Raw genomic sequence first — 20,440 nt, forward strand, 5'->3', positions numbered from 1 at the left:
GAAACTGTTAACAAGAAGGACTGTTTTCAGTTACACAACAAAAGCCTTCATTCTCATCTCATTGTTTCCATCTGGTCTTTATCTTGGAAGCGATGGCTGCTGAGTGTGACAATACTTAAAAAAAACATGTGAGTTTGCAAGTCTTCAACTTGATCAAGTTTTAAAAGTTGCCGTTTTTCCTTCCACGAGCGACTTGCGAGTAGGTGTGCCGGTGGGATGCTACTGTTCCAAATTGGGGAGGGCGGGCATTTATCCTGCCAGAGCTTGGCCAAAAATGATGTAATTTCATACTGTTCTTGGTAGGCTGGTGAATAAAAGTCACAGAAGTGGAAATTAGAAATGGCAGATTGCAAAGTAATGTTATTTTAAGATGTCTAAGTCTTACAAAGCAAGGCAAAATAGCTTGGGAATATGACTTCATACATATATAATGTTTAATATGTGACATTTATATGCAGGGAAAAGGGAGGATTCTTGTTGCTGGGCAGGATTCGCAGGATACATGCCTGTAGGACCAGGAAGTTTGACACATAATTAAGAGAATTACTCGAAAAGAGCGCTTTGAATATTTACTCTGTGTCATGTCTTGTGATCATGTTTTGTTAAGTTTTGTTCTGTTTTGCTTCCAGTTTTTGCACTTCCCTTTTTGCTTTGTCACCGTGGTTACTCATTGTGTTCACCTGCCTGTGATTAGTGCTCACCCGCTCACCTGCTTGCCGAGCACTAATCAGAGGCATTATTTAAACTTGTCTTTGTCTGTCGGTCGGCCTGGTGACATTGCTAGTTTTTTCACCCCAAAGTTCATGCTGCTACTTCATGCCATAGATCCATGCTCGTTTTCCTGTCAAGTAAGTTTTGTTTATTGTCCATAGTTTTGTCTACGTTGTGTTTCCGCCTTATGCGCGCCTTTTGTTTGTACTTTTTTATCGCTTCTGAGTTAAAGATTAAATCATGTTTTTACCTGCACGCCATGTTCTGAGTAGTCCGTCTGCCTTCCTGGGAGAACAACCCCACAGCAAGCTGCGACCCCCCAATCTTGACACTCTTGTTTTAAATATTCATCTAAGAAGGGTGCTAATCCATCGGTGAATGGAATCTATGCATGTAATATATAATGTATGTCTGAATGGTATAAATTATATGCCAGGGGTCTCAAACATAAGGCTTAAGGGCCGTATCAGGCCCGGTACCAGGTTTTTTCCGTCCTGCAGGATGAGTTTGCTCAGTATTAAAATAACCTAACATTTTTGAATAAAAAAAAACAGCTGTTCTAAATGTGTGCACTAAATGTTTTCATAGTTTGGCCAGGGGTGCGACTTATACTCAGGAGCGGCTTATGTGTGAAATTAACACATTACTGTAAAATATCAAATTATATTGTTTAGCTCATTCACGTAAGAGACTAGACGTATAAGATTTCATGGGATTTAGCAATTAGGAGTGACAGATTTTTTGGTAACTGTATAGCATGTTCTATATGTTATAGTTATTTGAATGACTCTTACCATAATATGTTACGTTAACATACCAGGCACCTTCTCAGTTGGTTATTTATGCGTCATATAACGTACACTTATTCAGCCTGTTGTTCACTATCTTTTATTTATTTTAAATTGCCTTTCAAATGTCTATTCTTGGTGTTGGGATTTATCAAATACATTTCCCCCAAAAATGCGACTTATACTCCAGTGCGACTTATATATGTTTTTTTTTTCCTTCTTTATTGTGCATTTTCGGCAAGTTTGACTTATACTCCGAAAAATACGATATGTTGTATTGTCTTTTTATTCCAGTGAGTTAATCCATTTTGGGAGGAATTGAGGGGATAATTATAATGCGTTCAAGAGTCTTACGGCCTGAGGGGAAGAAGCTGTTACAGAACTTGGTGTTTCTGCTTCGTAGGCTGTGGAAGCTCTTTCTAGAGTCCAGCAGTGAAAACAGCCATTTGGTGGTGGTGGGAGGAGTCTTTTCAGATTTTCTGAACCCTGGTCAGGCAGCGGCTTTTTGCGATCTCCTTGATAGGAGGAAGAGGAGTCCTGATGATATTTTCCGCCATCCTAACCACTCTCTGGAGATACTTCCAGTCTGAGGCACTGCAGGCTCCAGTCCAGACAGAGATGATGTTGGTCAGCAGGCTCTCTATAGTGCCTCTGTAGAATGTGGTGAAAATGGGGGGATGGAGCGGTTTTCTTTTCATCCGACGCAAAAAGTGCATGGGCTGCTGAGCTCTTTCTACAAGAGCTGTGTGGGGGGACCAGGTTATATTGTCAGTTATCTGCACCCCCAGGAACTTGGGGCTGCTTACCATCTCCACCGCTGTGCCATTGATGAAGAGTGAAGCGTGGCTGGACTGGTGCTTCCTGAAGTAGTTGATGATCTCCTTGGTCTTGTCGACGTTCAGGACCAGGTTGTTGGTTCTGCACCAGTCAACCAGATGTTTCACTTACTCCCTGTTGTCCATGTCGTTGTTGTCACGGATGAGGCCCACTACTGTTGTGTCGTCCGCATACTTCACAATGTTGTTAGTAGTGAACCTGGTGCAGCAGTAATGGGTCATCAATGTGAACAGCAGTGGACTGAGGATGCAGCTCTGAGGGGAGCAGGTGCTCCGGGAGATGGCACTGGAGGTGTTGTTGCCCACTCTCACAGACTGGAAGTCAAGGAGCCAGTTGCATAGGGGGGTAATTTATTAGGAATATATAAAAAACGACAAAGTATATTGTGTTGCGGTTGCTTTAAGGACATAATACACCACACCGGCTTATTTGACTTTGTCGTCATTATTCACCATCATTGTTGTATTGTGCACTTAACAATGTAATTATTTTTCAGCATTCATATACAGTATGCAGTTAAGAGTGAGGCCGGTGTGGCCCCTTTAAGGGACCGTCAGGAGATTTACCCAAAGGTGGGGGTTTTTTGTGACCGCCTTTTTGAGTCTCTTTGATGTACGCAGTCGTTCAGTCTTCTTTTTGATGGAATAAACGGTGCACAAGTTTTTTGTGTGTCAAAGATACTTCAAGTTGTCTTGCTTTCGCATTACAAACGCAACACTGGTGACCCCTACGTGATGCAGGGGCTTCGGACTGCCCCCCTGCGGTCTTCCTCGGCAGAGTTTACCGCAACATGTAGGTCTAAAACAAACAACAATTTCAGAATATGCTTGTTCCATTTTTAAACAAAGAAAACAATCTGAAGTTGTCTTTTTTTTTAAGTTATCGTGCCATGATTTTACCAGGCCGGCCCACTTGGGAGTAGATTTTTCTCCATGTGGCCCCCCAATCTAAAATGAGTTTGACAGCCCTGTTATAAGCCATTCAGACTTAAATGGGACAACAATCAGTAAGCTTAATAGAAAACACGATTCATTGTACATGTTTGTCAAATTGAAATACCATTTCTAGCAGATTTGTTTTATTTGTAGACGTCAAGCAATTCAGTCCTGTAGCCAATGGAAAAAAGACCATCCAGCTACCTGTGAGGTACTTGCTTGGACGCTGTTTCCTCATACACCTACCTATGACGCAGCAGCAGGTGCAACTGGGGGTTCAGTGTCTTGGCAAAGGATGGGGGGGGGGGGGGCGGTGGTATCGAACCCAGCAGCTATCAGTTTGAGAAAAATGCCACCTTCATACACTGTGTGACATATGCATCAAAGGAAAGAGCACTGAACCATGGTTTCTCTTCCATCCATCCATCCATCCATCCATCCTTTTTCCGCTTATCTGAGGTCGGGTCACGGGGGCAGCAGCCCAAGTAGAGAAACCCAGACTTTCTTCTCCCCAGCCACATTTTTTTTCCAAGATGGCGCTGCTGTAGTGGCTGCTGTAGGCAGGAGCTCTGTGCTCTTGTGTCATCCTTTTGTGTTTCCCTCTTGTTTTCATGTGGTATTATATTTTTTTCGCATTTTGGTCCGGGACCCTTTGGGACTGTGTGACAAGGGGTGGCACTTTCGTGACCTCTGTGGTGCTTTTTTTGTGGACTTCTGGATCTGCCTCCCGGGAGCCTTTTGGCCATGGAGACCAGCTGCAGGGTCTCTGCTACACCAGAGTCTGTTTGGATGTACTGGAGGAGATGCGGATGAAGGGACAGGACTGTGGAGCTAGCACTGAGCTACTGGGACGGAGAGGCTTCGCGGTGTCTTGACTGGGTGAGCAGGTGTCGGACACCTCAGTCACCTTGGACGTATCCTCGCTCATCCATGCGCACTGGACACTGGCCGAGAGTGGAGTCGGCTGTCTTGGTTGTCTTGTTGGGTCTGCTTCTGTCTCTGGCCATGCTCCCTCCACCCCAGCAGACGATGGTGTGGAACACCGCAGAGGCCACCACAGTGGATATGTTTCTTTTACTTTTTATTCATAGCTGTATGTAGAAGTGTCTGCTTGTATCTGCTGCTTTAATGTCTTCAATGTCCTCTGTGTTCTTTGATGTTTGATGTTTTTTTTTTTCCCCTTGGCCTCAGTCTGCACCCCCACTCCAGGGCCCAGGCTAAGACCGATTTTTTAATTTTATTTTAATCTTCTATTTTTTTCTCTCTACCCCCCCTTGTTTACCTGTATGTCATCTTTTTTGTAAGGGGCGCTGGAAGCCGGCAGACCCGTCAGCGATCCTGTTCTGTCTCCCTATAATGTTTGTCTGATCTTGAATGGGATTGTGCTGAAAATTGTAATTTTCCTGAAGGAACTCTCCTGACGGAATAAATAAAGTACTATCTATCTATCTATCTATCTATCTATCTATCTATCTATCTATCTATCTATCTATCCATCCATCTATCTATCTATCTATCTATCTATCTATCTATCGTTCAGCTCTTCCCGGGGGATCGCAAGGATTTCCCAGGCCAGCTGGGAGACATAGTCTACCAACGTGTCCTGGGTCTTCCCTATGGCCTCCTACCGGTTGAATGTGCGCCTAAACACCTCCCTGGGGAGGCCTTCTTTATTAAAGTTAAAGTATCAATGAGTGTCAGAGAATCTGGGGTTGATATTGTCATACCATGTACAGTCATGGTCAAAAGTTTACATGCACTTGTAAAGAACATAATGTCATGGCTGTCTTGAGTGTACAATCATTTCTACAACCGTTATTTTTTTTAAATAGAGTGATTGGAGCACATACTTGTTGGTCACAAAAAACCATTCATGAAGTTTGGTTCTTATATGAATTAATTATGGGTCAACTGAAAATGTGACCAAATCTGCTGGGTCAAAAGTATACATACAGCATTGTTAATATTTGGTTACATGTCCCTTGGCAAGTTTCACTCCAATAAGGCGCTTTTGGTATCCATCCACAAGCTTCTGGTTGAATTTTTGATCACTCCCCTTGACAACATTGGTGCAGTTCAGCTAAATTATTTGGTTTTCTTCAGCATTGTCCACACTTTTAAGTCAAAACTTTGGGAAGGAAATTCTAAAACTTTAATTCTAGCCTGATTTAACCATTCCTTTACCACTTTCGACGTGTGTTTGGGTCATTGTCCTGTTGGAACACCCATCTGCACCTAGGTTGTCCTGAAGAATTTGGAGGTAATCCTTCTTTTTTCATTGTCCCATTTACTCTCTGTAAAGCACCAGTTCCACTGGCAGCAAAACAGGCCCGGAGCATAATATTACCACCACCATGCTTGACTATAGGGTTGGTGTTCCTGGGATTAAAGGCCTCACCTTTTCTCCTCCAAACATATTGCTGGGTATTGTGGCCAAACAGTTAAATTTTGGTTTCATCTGACATCACAAAATACTTTTTGGAGGAAAGTTCCGTTTTTTTGCCTTGGGGTGGTCAGTAGCTGACAAGCATACAGCAAATGGCTGTGTTGTCCAGTTGTAGTGTGATATTTGCAGGTGGCGGCCCTCTGCCCCCTCCATTTCCTGCGAAGCCCCTTGTGTCCGCATTTGCTCCATCATCAGGACGGTTTGTTTCCCACCGCCGAGCCCTCTGGCATCCTGTCCTGACGAAACACCCTCTCCCCCTTCCATGAAAAGTGACAGAGCAGTAATGATTTATCCCCTCGCTGCTTCGTCCCAAATGCAGCATCATCTGGCCACCATATTTTCTCACACAACCGACCAGCCCGAAAGCAACGCCGAGTCTCCCTCTGGCTTTACCTCGGATTCTCTTTTCAGGGAAGCCTAGCACAGAGGAGGGGTACATCACAGCTCGGCACCCCCCAACATTCCCACTGCCCTCCTGTGTGATGTCTAATTACAGAGGAGGGGAGGTTTGGGTTAAACTGTTAAAAACGGTTCTTGACAGAGTTGTAAAGCCCGAGAAAAACGGCTCTATTTGTCGCTTCAGAGCAAAGGGAAGAAAAGGTCATAGGGTTGATGACATAAGGTGACGGGGTTCTTATTTAATTTTTTTTTTAACGTTAGCTTACAGTAAGTAGTAACAGTGAAATTGGCAGAGAGAGCAGGATATTAATGGAGTGCAAGAGGAATAGGCCCATGAAGGATGTCCTCAGAGCAAAAAGGCCAAGTGGAGGAAACATGAAAGTCTCCGGCGGCAAGTAGATTCCGGAGTGAGGGAACCAAGTGGTGGAGTGTGCGATGGTTTTAAAAAACATAAGACTGAAAGGCTTTCTGACCACAAAAAGTTGTGTGGAAGTATGACTAAGAACACTTTTCTATTGGTTGAAAGAATTTGTAGAGTACAGTACCGTATTTTTCGGACTATAAGTCGCAGTTTTTTTCATGGTTTGGCCGGGGGTGCGACATATACTCCAGAGCGATTTATGTGTGAAATTATTAACACATTACCGTAAAATATTAAATATTTATCTAATTCGCGGAAGAGACGAAGAAAATGTCAGCAATCATCATACACACGTCAGCAATCGTCACATACAAGTCAACCAATAAGAATTTGGCGGGGTAGGGTCATGGCAGAAGTGCATTGTGGGTCACGGAATGCTAACTACTGTATGCTATATGCTACTGCCGTAGCTTTTAAAATGGATCATTTCATTGTTGGCGGTAACTTATAAAAAACTGAGAAGGGCTGAACAAAAAAGGCACCGAAAAGGAAATCATGTCCTGCAGATTACAAGCTGGACGTACTGAAATAGGCAGCAGAAAACGACAAGAAGAAGCGGCGCATACCTCCGGAGTTGACAGAGTTGTTTAGAAGCGACATCCGAGGAAGAAGATTTAATCGGATTTATCGAATAGGAGTGACAGTTTGGTAAACGTTTAGCATGTTTTGTATGTTATAGTTATTTGAATGACTCTTACCATAATATGTTACGTTAACATACCAGGCACCTTCTCAGTTGGATATTTATGCGTCATATGACGTACACTTATTCAGCCTGTTGTTCACTATTCTTTATTTATTTTAAATTGCCTTTCAAATGCCTATTCTTGGTCTTGGGTTTTATTAAATAAATTTCCCCCAAAAATGCGACTTATACTCCAGTGCAACTTATATATGTTCTTTTCCTTCTTTAATATGCATTTTCAGCCGGTGCGACGTATTCTCCGGAGCGATTTATAATCCCAAAAAATATGGTACATGTTTTGTTGCAGTGTAGTCCTAAAGATTCCCAATCATGAGTATTTAGGGGTATCAAACGTTCAGTTCAGTTTCAGTTCATTTTGAACAAGCATACGATACAATGCAATTTATCAAAAATTTCCAGTTGTATAATTACGGCACGTCCGAAAAGGAGTAGGAAGAAGCTGATCTTATTTAATCCAACCCCTTTTCATACCATATCAATGTTATCCTATATCCTTGTTCTGTGAAATATAACTGTGAACAAATAAATAATAAACAAATAATATACCGTAGTAAGTGAACAATAGTTAAACACATAAATATTTGTCTCAATAATTTTTTATTTTTTTTTTAATCAGGCAGGTGAACAGGTTTTATCCGGCCCGCGGGATGACTTTGCTAAATATAAAAATGAACCTTAATTTTTTTAATGAAATAAGGTGCTGTTCTAAATGTGTCCACTAGATGTCCAAAGAGCAATTATTTGTATATTTGTAGATGATGCTACATAGTACAAAATATACCACATGATTTTAGTACACTAGTCGAGGAAAATGATCAAACTTAATTAAACTGTCCACCATGGGTGCCCGAGCTTTCAGCCGCTCTGCCCCTCATCTTTGGAACTAATTACCACCAGACTTCCGTAACTTAGACTTAATATCGCTCTTCAAATTAAGACTCAAAACACACCTATTCCTGACTGCTTATTCACTGTAAATCCTATCGATAATGTTGTTGTTCTTGTTGTTGTTTTTATCCAATTGATTTTATTGTTTTAATTCTGTACGGTGTCCTTAAGTGCCCAGAAAGGCGCCTTATAAGTAAAATGTACTATTATCATTATAAACTACATCAATCAATCAATCAATGTTTATTTATATAGCCCTAAATCACAAGTGTCTCAAAGGGCTGCACAAACCACAACGACATCCTCGGTAAAACCCACATAAGGGCAAGGAAAAACTCACCCCAAATAACATACTGTAATTTTATCTTGATAGATTGAAAATTAACACCAATGAGTTGACTGATGAACATTATCACACAATTTATTCAGAAAATATAAATAACGACAAATAGATATAGAGTACTATTGACAGTAACATGCAAGTGTAAAAAAAAACAACAGTATGATTTGCACAATTTCAATTTCAGAATGTGTTTGTTATATTTTTAAACAAAGAAAACAATCTGAAGTTGTCTTTATTTTTAAGTTATCGTGTTGTGATTTTACTAGTCCGGCCCACTTGGGAGTATATTTTTTTCTGTGTGGCCCCCGATCTAAAATGAGTTTGCCACCCCTGGTGTAAATCAAAAGTAAACAAAGTTAATTGTAAAGTATCAGTATCAAGTACACTCTAAATGGTGTAGAGTAAATGGGGGACGGGTTCCAGAGGCTGAGTTAGCTGATGTTTGTCATGTTAGAGCTAACTGGACTGAATTGTGGCTTTTTTTTTGCAAATTGTTTTAACATGACGTAGGCTATTATGTAAAAGATCCAAAGGAGATTAACTTGGTCCTCAAATTCTTCTACCTTCTTCTGGGATTTTTTTTTTCTTCCCTTTGAATGTAACTATAAATACTTTTTATTTGAGTAACACTGAGCTTCTTGGTCAAAATGCTAAAATCATACTACCAGTTGTTTACTTTGCAATAATCAACAAATTGAATAAGTGCTATAGTACTAGTCATGGGCCGTTAAGGACATTTTGCTGGACTATATATTGTCTCACAAATTATTGTTGATAAACAATATTATTGTCTGCTTGTCACGAGTTAGTCGCGACCAGCGAGGCTTCCTGGCTGCACTTTCTATGTGTGTGAGACAAAGATTGTAGCTGACTGACAAGAGGATTCACTCTGTTCATTTAATTCTGCTATTGAATGAACACGCTCAGGTGCTGAGATTGATGCACAGAGTGAACCCTCTTGTACCCTGCATTAAAGCTAAAGAAGAAGAAAACATACAAACGGACTGCAGGTTATCAGTGAGGACAAAGTTATGGAGTACATTTAAATTCATGTTTGATTAAATGATTTATACAGTAAAGCGGTACATCATGGTTTGTAGTAGCGTAGACCGAAAGATGTTACTTTGATTACAATCAAATATTGTGCTGCCTGAACGTGCAAATGGAAAGTATATTAGAATCCTGGAAGTCCTTGAATCAAGCAAGTTCAGTGCAGGATTGGTGAAAAATTATTACAATATCCATTACAAATCTCTGAGTGTGGATACCTCATACAGTTTGAAATAAACGGTGATGATTGGTTTGTGCTCTCTGCAAAAGCACCATTGCCCTTTCAAGACTTCTGCTCGTTATCGTTGGTGGCAAGACTAATGTGGCGCTGGATGCAGACCATTGCCATTGTTGCTGTCATCATTGGCAACTTATTTGTTTGTTTTATTATGTATTGGCACAAAATAACTCCAACTGACTTGACATGACCTGAGTGGTTTGAAGTTCCCAAGGCTGCGAAAGCTCACATTGATATTGTTTAAACGGTGGATTTCTGTTATTGGACAAAACTAGTCTGCTTAAGATGTTGTTTATCTAAACTTAAACCAGTACACAAATCTCTGAAAAGATTAGTTCAGAGCCTCAAAGTCTTTTTTCTTTGTGATTGCTGCTTATTTTTAAAGAAGTGACCATTTGTTTGTTGAAATAGATTTTCTGTTTCTGCTTATTTGAAAAGAAAATGCTAATTAAATTATGCAATTCTGACAAAGTGAATAATAAGTGAATTCCTGCTCATTGTGTATTTGTCAGAAATGAGTGATAAATGCATATGTGCTGTCAGCCTTTATTCAAAGTAAATTTTTTCTAAGGTACATTTACATGCTACAGAAATTAGGGAAGCTACAAGACCTAAGGTTTGCACTTGTTTTGGAATTTTGCTTTTTGTCCACAATCATTATGAATAACTTGATGGATGGATTAAAAAATATATATATATGCATTCTAACTTGTAAATAAATGTAAATAAAAGTCTGCTTACAGCAGAGCCAATGGGAGGTCCTCTAATTTGCCCATAAAATCCAATAAATAACCATTCAAAAACTGCAGAGGATACTCCATTTACATTTCTTGATTGGAATATTAACCAAGTACTAGTGATATTGTTATTATAAGTGCCAACAAAGACAAACTATTTATAGTGGGGCTGTGATCACAAGTCTGTGTACAATTTCAACATGATCGACTGGCGAGATGTTTCCTTGCTCCCTGGAAGTTTGTTGTAGATCATAAATCACTGGAACAGAAGAAGTTTGAGTAGGTATTCCAACAACTTGGTACACTTTGACAGCCATTTAGGACTTGGAAATGGCCAGAACGACACAAAAATGTGCCTGTTTCAACATTTCATATGTATTTACATCATGTATATAAAACCTTAATAAAGAAGTTTAAATTTTCTTTAAGGGCTTTATAGGCAGAATAGAGTGGGTCCATTAATCTCCATTGTAAGCTGAATTTTGATCGTTTTTATTGGATATTTATAATGAAAAAAATATATAATTTACATGCTCCAGAATTTATGGGAGCAACAAGACCTAAGGGTGAACTATAGACTATAGAGAGGAACTGCACTTTTTTTGGAATTTGCCTTTTGTTCACAATCATGATGAAAAAAATGACGACGGATAGATTTAAGAAATTGTTTTTAATGCATTGTAACTTGTAAAAAAAAAAAAGTCTGCTTACAGTGTAGCCAATGGGAGGTCCTCTAATTCGCCCATAAAATCCAATAAATAACCATCCAAAAACCGCCAAGGATACTCCATTTACATTTCGTAATTTGAATATTACCTCAAATTAGTGATATTGTTATAAGTGCTAACGAAAACAAACTATACTGGGGCTGTGATCACAAGCCTGTGTACAATTTCAACATGATCGACTGGCGAGATGTTTCCTTGCTTCCTTGTTCCCCGGAAGTTTATTGTAGATCATAAATTGTGCATCTCACCGGGACAGAAGAAGTCTGAGTAGGTAGTCCAACGAGTTGGTACACTTTGAAAGCCATTTTGGGCTCGAAAATGGCCAGAACGACACAAAAATTGTCATAGTCATTCACATTGACATTTGGCTGGGTTTTGAGTTTTTCCTTGCCCTTATGTGGGATCTGAACTGAGGATGTCGTTTTGGCTTGTGCAGCCCTTTGAGACACTTGTGATTTAGGGCTATAAAAATAAACTTTAAATGATTGATTGAAAAATGTGCCTGTTACTACATTACATATATACTTACATTATGTATATAAAATCTTAATGGAGGTGTTTAGATGTTTTTTTATGGGCTTTACAGACAGAATAGAGCGACTCCATTAAGCTCCATTGTGAGCTGAATTTTGATCGCATTTATTGAATATTTACAATGAAAAAAATATATAATTTACATGCTCCAGACGTTATGGGCGCTAAAAGACCAAGGGTGAACTATAGACTTTAGAGAGGACCTGCACTTTTTTGGGGGGAATTTTGCCTTTTGTTCACAATCATTATGAAAAACATGACCAAAGATGGATTAAAAAAAAATGCATTTAATGCATTGTAACCTGTAAATAAAAGTCCGCTTACAGCGTAGCCAATAGGAGGTCCTCTAATTTGCCCATAAAATCCAATACAAGAATTCAAAACTGCCAATAATACTCCATTTACATTTCATAATTTGAATATTAACCAAGTATTAGTGACATTGTTATTCTAAGCGCTAATGAAGACAAACTATTTATAGTAGCGCTGTGATCACAAGTCTGTGTACAATTTCAACTTGATCGACTGGCGAGATGTTTCCTTGCTTCCTTGCTCCCTTGAAGTTTGTTGTAGATCATAAATCATGTATCTACCGGAACAGAAGAAGTCTGAGTAGGTATTCCAACAAGTTGGTACACTTGACAGCCATTTAAGACTCGGAAATGGCCAGAACTGTGACGATATGTCACTTCATTTCTGTTTGTTTTTCTTGTTTTTATATTTACTTTGTATCAGTGCTTTTATTTTGGTTTCTACTTCCTGCTTGTTCCGCTGAGCACTGTTCGTTCACTCACCTGCTGTTGATCGGCAGCTGGTCCACACCTGCAGCCAATCAACATTTATCTTATTTATGCCTTGTCTCGAGCACTCCTCACTGCTCCATGATCAATTTATGTTTGTAACTGTTTCATGCAAGACTGCATTCTCCTCTGTTGATGATAATTAAAATCCTCTTACCTGTTCATCGGCTCCTGGTTCCTGCATCTTGGGGTCACAAAAAACTGCAGACATGCGAGTTCCTAACAAAAAACGACACAAAAATGTGCCTGTTTCTCCATTACATATGTACTTACATCATGTATATAAAATCTTAATAGACGTATTTAGTTGTTTTTTTAAGGGCTTTATAAGCACATTAGGCCTTAGGCTCCATTGTAAGCTGACTTTTGATCACATGTATTTCATATTTAGAAATATATATATATATATATATATATATATATATATATATATATATATATATATATATATATATATATATTGTTTTGAACTTTCATCGTCATGTCTCTCATAATGATTGTGAATGACAGGCATAATTCACAAAAAAGTGCAGTTCCCCTTTAAGTGACCTTTATAAAATGTGATCTTTTCCATATAGCATGCTGTTGTTTTAGCTGAGCAGTGATGGATGTTTGACCTGTACAATGACAAAAGAAAGCAAAACACTCAGAGTGGGCTACTGTTGTTGTTTCAAGCCATGGACATCATTTGACCGCCTTTGTCTTGGCAGCACGGTGTTAAATTTGAAGTGCCACTGTGGAATTTTTGGCACGTTATACTGTGGTTATGCGATGACATCACACGAATACCGATCTCCATGCTGTTTATGGCTGTGTGTTCTTCAATTCTCATTTGATTCTGATTGACAAAGAAGGAATGTTTCCAAAAAGGCGCGCTGGAGCGTGCGTGTGTCGTCTTGTGCGAGGCGCTCGCTGTGATTGATTGGTAGGAGGGCACACATGGAATGCAGCGGCAAAAAAGCCCCTTATCGGCTTAATCGTTATGGGCAAATCATGGAATAAGTGGCTACTAACAATGCAGAGGACTTCAGTGTTTTTGCCTGTGAACAGTCAACAATAACGGGTGGGTGGTAGAAATAGAGATACAGCAGTTTCGAGTGTATTGATATCTCGTACAATAATGTATTTATTAGCATCAAATATTAATATTTTGTTATGGTTTTAGGCGCTCAAAAGAATTAGTGCTGCTGCATGCTCTATTGTAATACTTGGCACATATACTATCAACTGTGGTAATTTCAGCTGTATCGTGATATCATCTGTAATGTACAGCGGGGGAAGGAGACATCACGGCAGGAATCAGCTCAATAGGTTTATTGAACTTGATGAGTAGGTGGGATGTGTATGCTACTCAAAGTGATAGGTGCAAAACGATGTGTAGAATTAACCATGTGAATGCTACCAGAGTTCGTTGTATGTGCATCTTGGATGAATTCTTTGTCAGACCAAAGGAGCAAGGCGAGAAGGGAGTGTGTGGGCAGGCAAGCGGTCGGGGGCTGGAGAGAAGCAATGAGCTCTGTGTCCAAGCAGGTGTCGAGGGTTGCGGGAGGCAGTACGGAATCCAGAGGGAAGTCGAGGCACACTGCTCGATTACGGAAGACACGGAAAGTTATGCGGGAGCCACAAAGGACATAAGACATGGGAAAAGGGAAGGCGCAGAGAGAGATCAAGTATACGGGAGGGAAGCCAGAGACGGGATGCTTACTATGGGAGTGAACTAAGTTCCGGCACTGGATCTTCGGGTGCGCTGGTCTTTGTGCTGCATGCCCTCATTAGTCTTAGGTGCCCTAATTACGGATTGCCTGCAGCTTTGCCGACGCGGGGCCGCATTGCGGCCAAAGCGAGTAGGGCAGTGTCCCGGCCGAGCTTGTTAAAAGAAAAAGTGATGTAACACAGTGCTGAACATGCCCTTTCCCAACTACTTGGGAATGTGTTGCAGCCATGAAATTCTATGATAATTATTATTTGCAAAAAAAATAAAGTTTATGAGGTTGAACATCAAATATCTTGTGTTTGTAGTGCATTCAACTGAATAATGGTGGAAAAGGATTTGAAAATCATTGTATTCCGTTTATATTTACATCTAACACAATTTCCCAACTCATATGGAACACGGGGTTTGTAGCTGAACTGCCGGTTTGCTCCGTGCCTCTTGGGCCACCAACATCCACGGGCTGCGTGCCGAGCCTGGTACGGCTTGACTCCACAGAGAGATGGATGACCATGACAAGTTCTCAAGCTGGAAAAAAAGGCGCACATTGAGATAATAACTGGCAGAGGATGATGTGTAAAAAAATCAATATGGAAAAGGGGCACACAGAGGGACTTTCTTGGCTTTGTGAGTTTTTTTTCTCCAGATTTTGTGCTTTTGAATTGGCTAGTTATTAAACACTTTTTGATTTTTAAAATGTCTTTATAGTAGCCGCATCCGATAAATTATAAATTAATCTAAAACTTTTTACTACTTTTAGAATAAACCTGCTCACGATATTGTTCGGTGAATTCCTCCACAATGTTTAAGTTTAATCATTTAATAAATAACAGCAATTAACAATTACACACGCTCGTTTCCGTAAACCTACTACGCACCTCCAGGGGTCCTGCTAATTGTTGATAACACTCAAGAGGCCCATCGGAATGTTTTACTTTCCGGGGCTAGGCCTCAAATACTTTCTGTACCAGATTAGGATTTTATTGCCGTTATTTTGTGGCCAACATTGTTGAATCCTTGATCCTGTGGGATATAATAATGTATTGTCTTGAGATATATCCTCAAGATTGTGGTCTGATGTCTGGATATGTGCCATCTATGCCACACTCTAGAACTGTGGACCATATTTTCTAGAGTTTTGAAGCAATATTATCTGCTATCAGATCAAATGGATGCCAGAGCACATCTTAGCATGCATTTATGAGTTGAAGATGCTCTTTTAGTTATGTCTTTGCCCAATGTATTTTCAGGTGGAATCTTTTTATTTTCTGGTTCGGGCTTTATATTTTTTAATTAGGTTGTTCTTGGATGCCGACTATGAAGTCACTAAGCTTTGTCTGCTTGTAGCCTCTTTTCCCGTACATTTGAAATGATCTGGTGAGCGTTTTCTGTCAGTTTTATCCTGCTTGTTTGTGTAAAAGCAAAGGACAGGGGTTTAGGGATCCCAGCCAGGGATTCCTCAGCACGCTTGTTCTGTAACTATGCCCGATGTTGCCAAACCCTGCTCCCCGCTGAGATGACTCTGGGCATAGGCTCCAGCTGTACAAACAAGGTCCGATTGCGGAACACACTCTTGCGTTTACGCTGAGCCAAATCCAATTATTTAGCTAGCCTTGGAACTTTTTTCTTCGTAATATTTCAGTAGAGCACCTTCACCTCTATGCAAAGCTGAACGAGGCTGACAAATACACACCGTGCCGTCGGCTTTTTCTCTTTCTTCAGCGGCGATAGGTATGTGTCAAAGCAGAAACTCCAAAGTCAACAAAGAGGGGATGCAAACACGAGAAAAATAGTTGGTCTACAAAACAGCAGGGTGCTAAGAGTCCAACCCATATGAACATAAACTCCCAGGCAGGTTTGTGCCCTTCTGTAACCCTGCGGTTGTTTATTGCATGATGTGGGGATTTTTTTCAACCAGAGAAGCATTCATAATCTTGGAAGGTATGTCATTGTTTGCCACCCAAGAAGTGTTTAAATTGGTTTGGATCTTCCAACAATGAACCTTTCGAACCATGACCTCGTGTACAAAAAAAAGCAGGCTTCGCTACACATTTAAAGTGGAAATGCATTTTTTTATGGAAATGTATCTATCAACCACACCCCTTTTTGTAGAATAAGAACATTCTACAAAATAGTTGGTCTACAAAACAGCAGGGTGCTAAGAGTCCAACCCATATGAACATAAACTCCCAGGCAGGTTTGTGCCCTTCTGTAACCCTACGGTTGTTTATTGCATGATGTGGGGATTTTTTTCAACCAGAGAAGCATTCATAATCTTGGAAGGTATGTCATTGTTTGCCGCCCAAGAAGTGTTTAAATTGGTTTGGATCTTCCAACAATGAACCTTTCGAACCATGACCTCGTGTACAAAAAAAAGCAGGCTTCGCTACACATTTAAAGTGGAAATGCATTTTTTTATGGAAATGTATCTATCAACCACACCCCTTTTTGTAGAATGTTCTTCGCTACACATTTAAAGTGGAAATGCATTTTTTTATGGAAATGTATCTATCAACCACACCCCTTTTTGTAGAATGTTCTTATTCTACAAAAAGGGGTGTGGTTGATAGATACATTTCCATAAAAAAATGCATTTCCACTTTAAATGTGTAGCGAAGCCTGCTTTTTTTTGTACACGAGGTCATGGTTCGAAAGGTTCATTGTTGGAAGATCCAAACCAATTTAAACACTTCTTGGGTGGCAAACAATGACATACCTTCCAAGATTATGAATGCTTCTCTGGTTGAAAAAAATCCCCACATCATGCAATAAACAACCGCAGGGTTACAGAAGGGCACAATACTTGTTAGTGATTCCCAAAGCCCAAAAAAAGTCTGCGGGTTATAGAGCGTTTTCCGTTCGGGCTCCAGTACTCTGGAATGCCCTCCCGGTAACAGTTCGAGATGCCACCTCAGTAGAAGCATTTAAGTCTCACCTTAAAACTCATTTGTATACTGTAGCCTTTAAATAGACTCCCTTTTTAGACCAGTTGATCTGCTGTTTCTTTTCTTTTTCTTCTATGTCCCACTCTCCCCTGTGGAGGGGGTCCGGTCCGATCCGGTGGCCATGTACTGCTTGCCTGTGTATCGGCTGGGGACATCTCTGCGCTGCTGATCCGCCTCGACATCTCTGCGCTGCTGATCCGCCTCCGCTTGGGATGGTTTCCTGCTGGCTCCGCTGTGAACGGGACTCTCGCTGCTGAGTTGGACCCGCTTTGGACTGGACTCTCGCGACTATGTTGGATCCATTGTGGATTGAACTTTCACAGTATCATGTTAGACCCGCTCGACATCCATTGCTTTCCTCCTCTCTAAGGTTCTCATAATCATTATTGTCACAGACGTCCCACTGGATCATCATTGTCACCGACGTCCCACTGGGTGTGAGTTTTCCTTGCCCTTATGTGGGCCTACCGAGGATGTCGTGGTGGTTTGTGCAGCCCTTTGAGACACTAGTGATTTAGGGCTATATAAGTAAACATTGATTGATTGATTGATATATGTATATATATATACATAGATACACACACACATATATATATATATATGTATATATATATATATATATATATATATATATATATATATATAACATTTCCCCTAAGCGTTGGGAAATTGTGTTAGATGTTAATATAAACGGAATAAAATGATTTGCAAATAAGTTTCAACCCATATTCAGTATAATATGCTACAAAGACAACATATTTGATGTTCAAACTGATTAACATTTTTTTTTGGGAAATAATCATTAACTTTAGAATTTGATGCCAGCAACACGTGACAAAGAAGTTGGTAAAGGTGGCAATAAATACTGATAAAGTTAAGGAATGCTCATCAAACACTTATATGGAACATTCCACAGGTAGGCAGGCTAATTGGGAACAGTTGGGTGCCATGATTGGGTGTAAAATCAGCTTCTATGAAATGCTAAGTACTTCAAAAACAAGGATGGAGTGAGGGTCACCACTTTGTAAGCAAATTGTCGAACAGTTTTAGAACAACCGTTCTCAACGAGCTATTGCAAGGAATTTAGGGATTTTACCATCTAAGGTCCGTGAAATCATCAAAAAGTTCCGAGAATCTAGAGAAATCACTGCACATAAGCGATGATATTACGGACTTTTGATCCCTCAGGCGGTACTGCATCAAAAACCGACATTAGTGTGTAAAGGATATCACCACATGGGCTCAGGAACACTTCATAAAACCACTGTCAGTAACTACAGTTGGTCGCTACATCTGTAAGTGCAAGTTAAAACTCGACTATGCAAAGCCAAACCCATTTATCAACAATATCCTGAAACGCCGCCGGATTGGCTGGGCTCGAGATCATCTAAGATGGACTAATGCAAAGTGGAAAGGTGTTCTGTGGTCTGACGAGTCCACATTTCAAATTATATTTGGAAACAGAGGATGTGGTGTCCTCCAGAACAAAGAGGAAAATAACCATACGGATTGTTATAGGCGCAAAGTTCAAAAGCCAGCATCTGTGATGGTATGGGGGTGTATTAGTGCCCAAGGCATGGATAACTTACATATCTGTGAAGGCACCATTAATGCTGAAAGGTCCATACAGGTTTTGGAGCAACATATGCTGTCATCCAAGCAACGTTATCATGGATGCCCCTGCTTACTTCAGTAAGACAAGTGTTACAACAGCATGGCTTCTTAAAAAAAAAATTGCGGGTACTTTCCTGGCCCGCCTGCAGTCCAGGCCTGCCTCCCATCAAAAATGTGTGGCGCATTATGACGCGTTATATATATATATATATATATATATATATATATATATATATATATATATATATATTTATGTGTGTGTATGTATGTATCAATCAATCAATCAATGTTTACTTATATAGCCCTAAATCACTAGTGTCAAGCTCTAAATCAATAGTGTCTCAAAGGGCTACACAAACCACTACGACATCCTCGGTAGGCCCACATAAGGGCAAGGAAAACTCACACCCAGTGGGACGTCGGTGACAATGATGGCTATGAGAACCATGGAGAGGAGGAAAGCAATGGATGTCGAGCGGGTCTAACATGATACTGTGAAAGTTCAATCCATAATGGATCCAACACAGTCGCGAGAGTCCAGTCCAAAGCGGATCCAACACAGCAGCGAGAGTCCCGTTCACAGCGGAGCCAGCAGGAAAACATCCCAAGCGGAGGCGGATCAGCAGCGCAGAGATGTCCCCAGCCGATACACAGGCAAGCAGTACATGGCCACCGGATCGGACCGGACCCCCTCCACAAGAGAGAGTGGGACATAGGAGAAAAAGAAAAGAAACGGCAGATCAACTGGTCTAAAAAGGGAGTCTATTTAAAGGCTAGAGTATACAAATGAGTTTTAAGGTGAGACTTAAATGCTTCTACTGAGGTGGCATCTCGAACTGTTACCGGGAGGGCATTCCAGAGTACTGGAGCCCGAAATTAAAACTCTCTATAGCCCGCAGACTTTTTTGGGGCTTTGGGAATCACTAATAAGCCGGAGTCCTTTGAACGCAGATTTCTTGCCGGTATGTATGTATGTATGTATGTATGTATAGATATATATATACATATATATATATATATATATGTATATATATATGTATATATATATATGTATATATATATATATGTATATATATATGTATATATATATATATATATGTATGTGTATATACATATATATATATATATATGTGTATATATATATGTGTGTATATATATATATTTTTTTTTTATTTTTTTATTTTTTTATTTTATTTATAAATGTGTGTACATGTATACATATATGTTATGTATGCAGGGGTAGTAGTGACTGCACAGTTCCACAAGGGGGCAATATTGCTCTATGCTTTATTATAGATCCATCCATCCATTTTTCTACCGCTTATTACCTTTGGATTCGCGGGGGGCGCTGGTGCCAATCTCAGCTAAAATCGGGCGGAAGACGAGGATATATATATATATATCCATCTATTTTCTACCGCTTGTCCCTTTTTGGAGTTGGAGGGGGTCGCTGGAGCCTATCTCAGCCAACACAGATAGACAGACAACACATTCACACTCACATTCACACACTCGGGCCAATTCAGTGTTACCAATCAACCTATCCCCAGTTGCATGTCTTTGGAGGTGGGCGGAAGCCGGAATACCCGGAGGGAACACACACACACAC

General features: G+C 40.2%; 1 protein-coding gene and 1 long non-coding RNA gene across 2 annotated transcripts in view; one reads left to right on the forward strand and one right to left on the reverse strand.

The window, feature by feature from the left end:
- Nucleotides 1–20,440, forward strand: part of adamtsl3 (ADAMTS-like 3) — a 152,094-nt gene that overhangs the window by 11,629 nt on the left and 120,025 nt on the right. The gene's annotated exons all lie outside the window — the stretch shown is intronic.
- Nucleotides 14,608–16,157, reverse strand: LOC133559894 (uncharacterized). The gene is made up of 2 exons (XR_009808312.1): nt 15,966–16,157; nt 14,608–14,800 (listed from the first exon to the last, which is right to left on the reverse strand). It is a non-coding gene; the product is annotated as an uncharacterized LOC133559894 (long non-coding RNA).

This window comes from Nerophis ophidion, linkage group LG10 (genome assembly GCF_033978795.1).
Source record: "Nerophis ophidion isolate RoL-2023_Sa linkage group LG10, RoL_Noph_v1.0, whole genome shotgun sequence".
Lineage (NCBI taxonomy): Eukaryota > Metazoa > Chordata > Actinopteri > Syngnathiformes > Syngnathidae > Nerophis > Nerophis ophidion.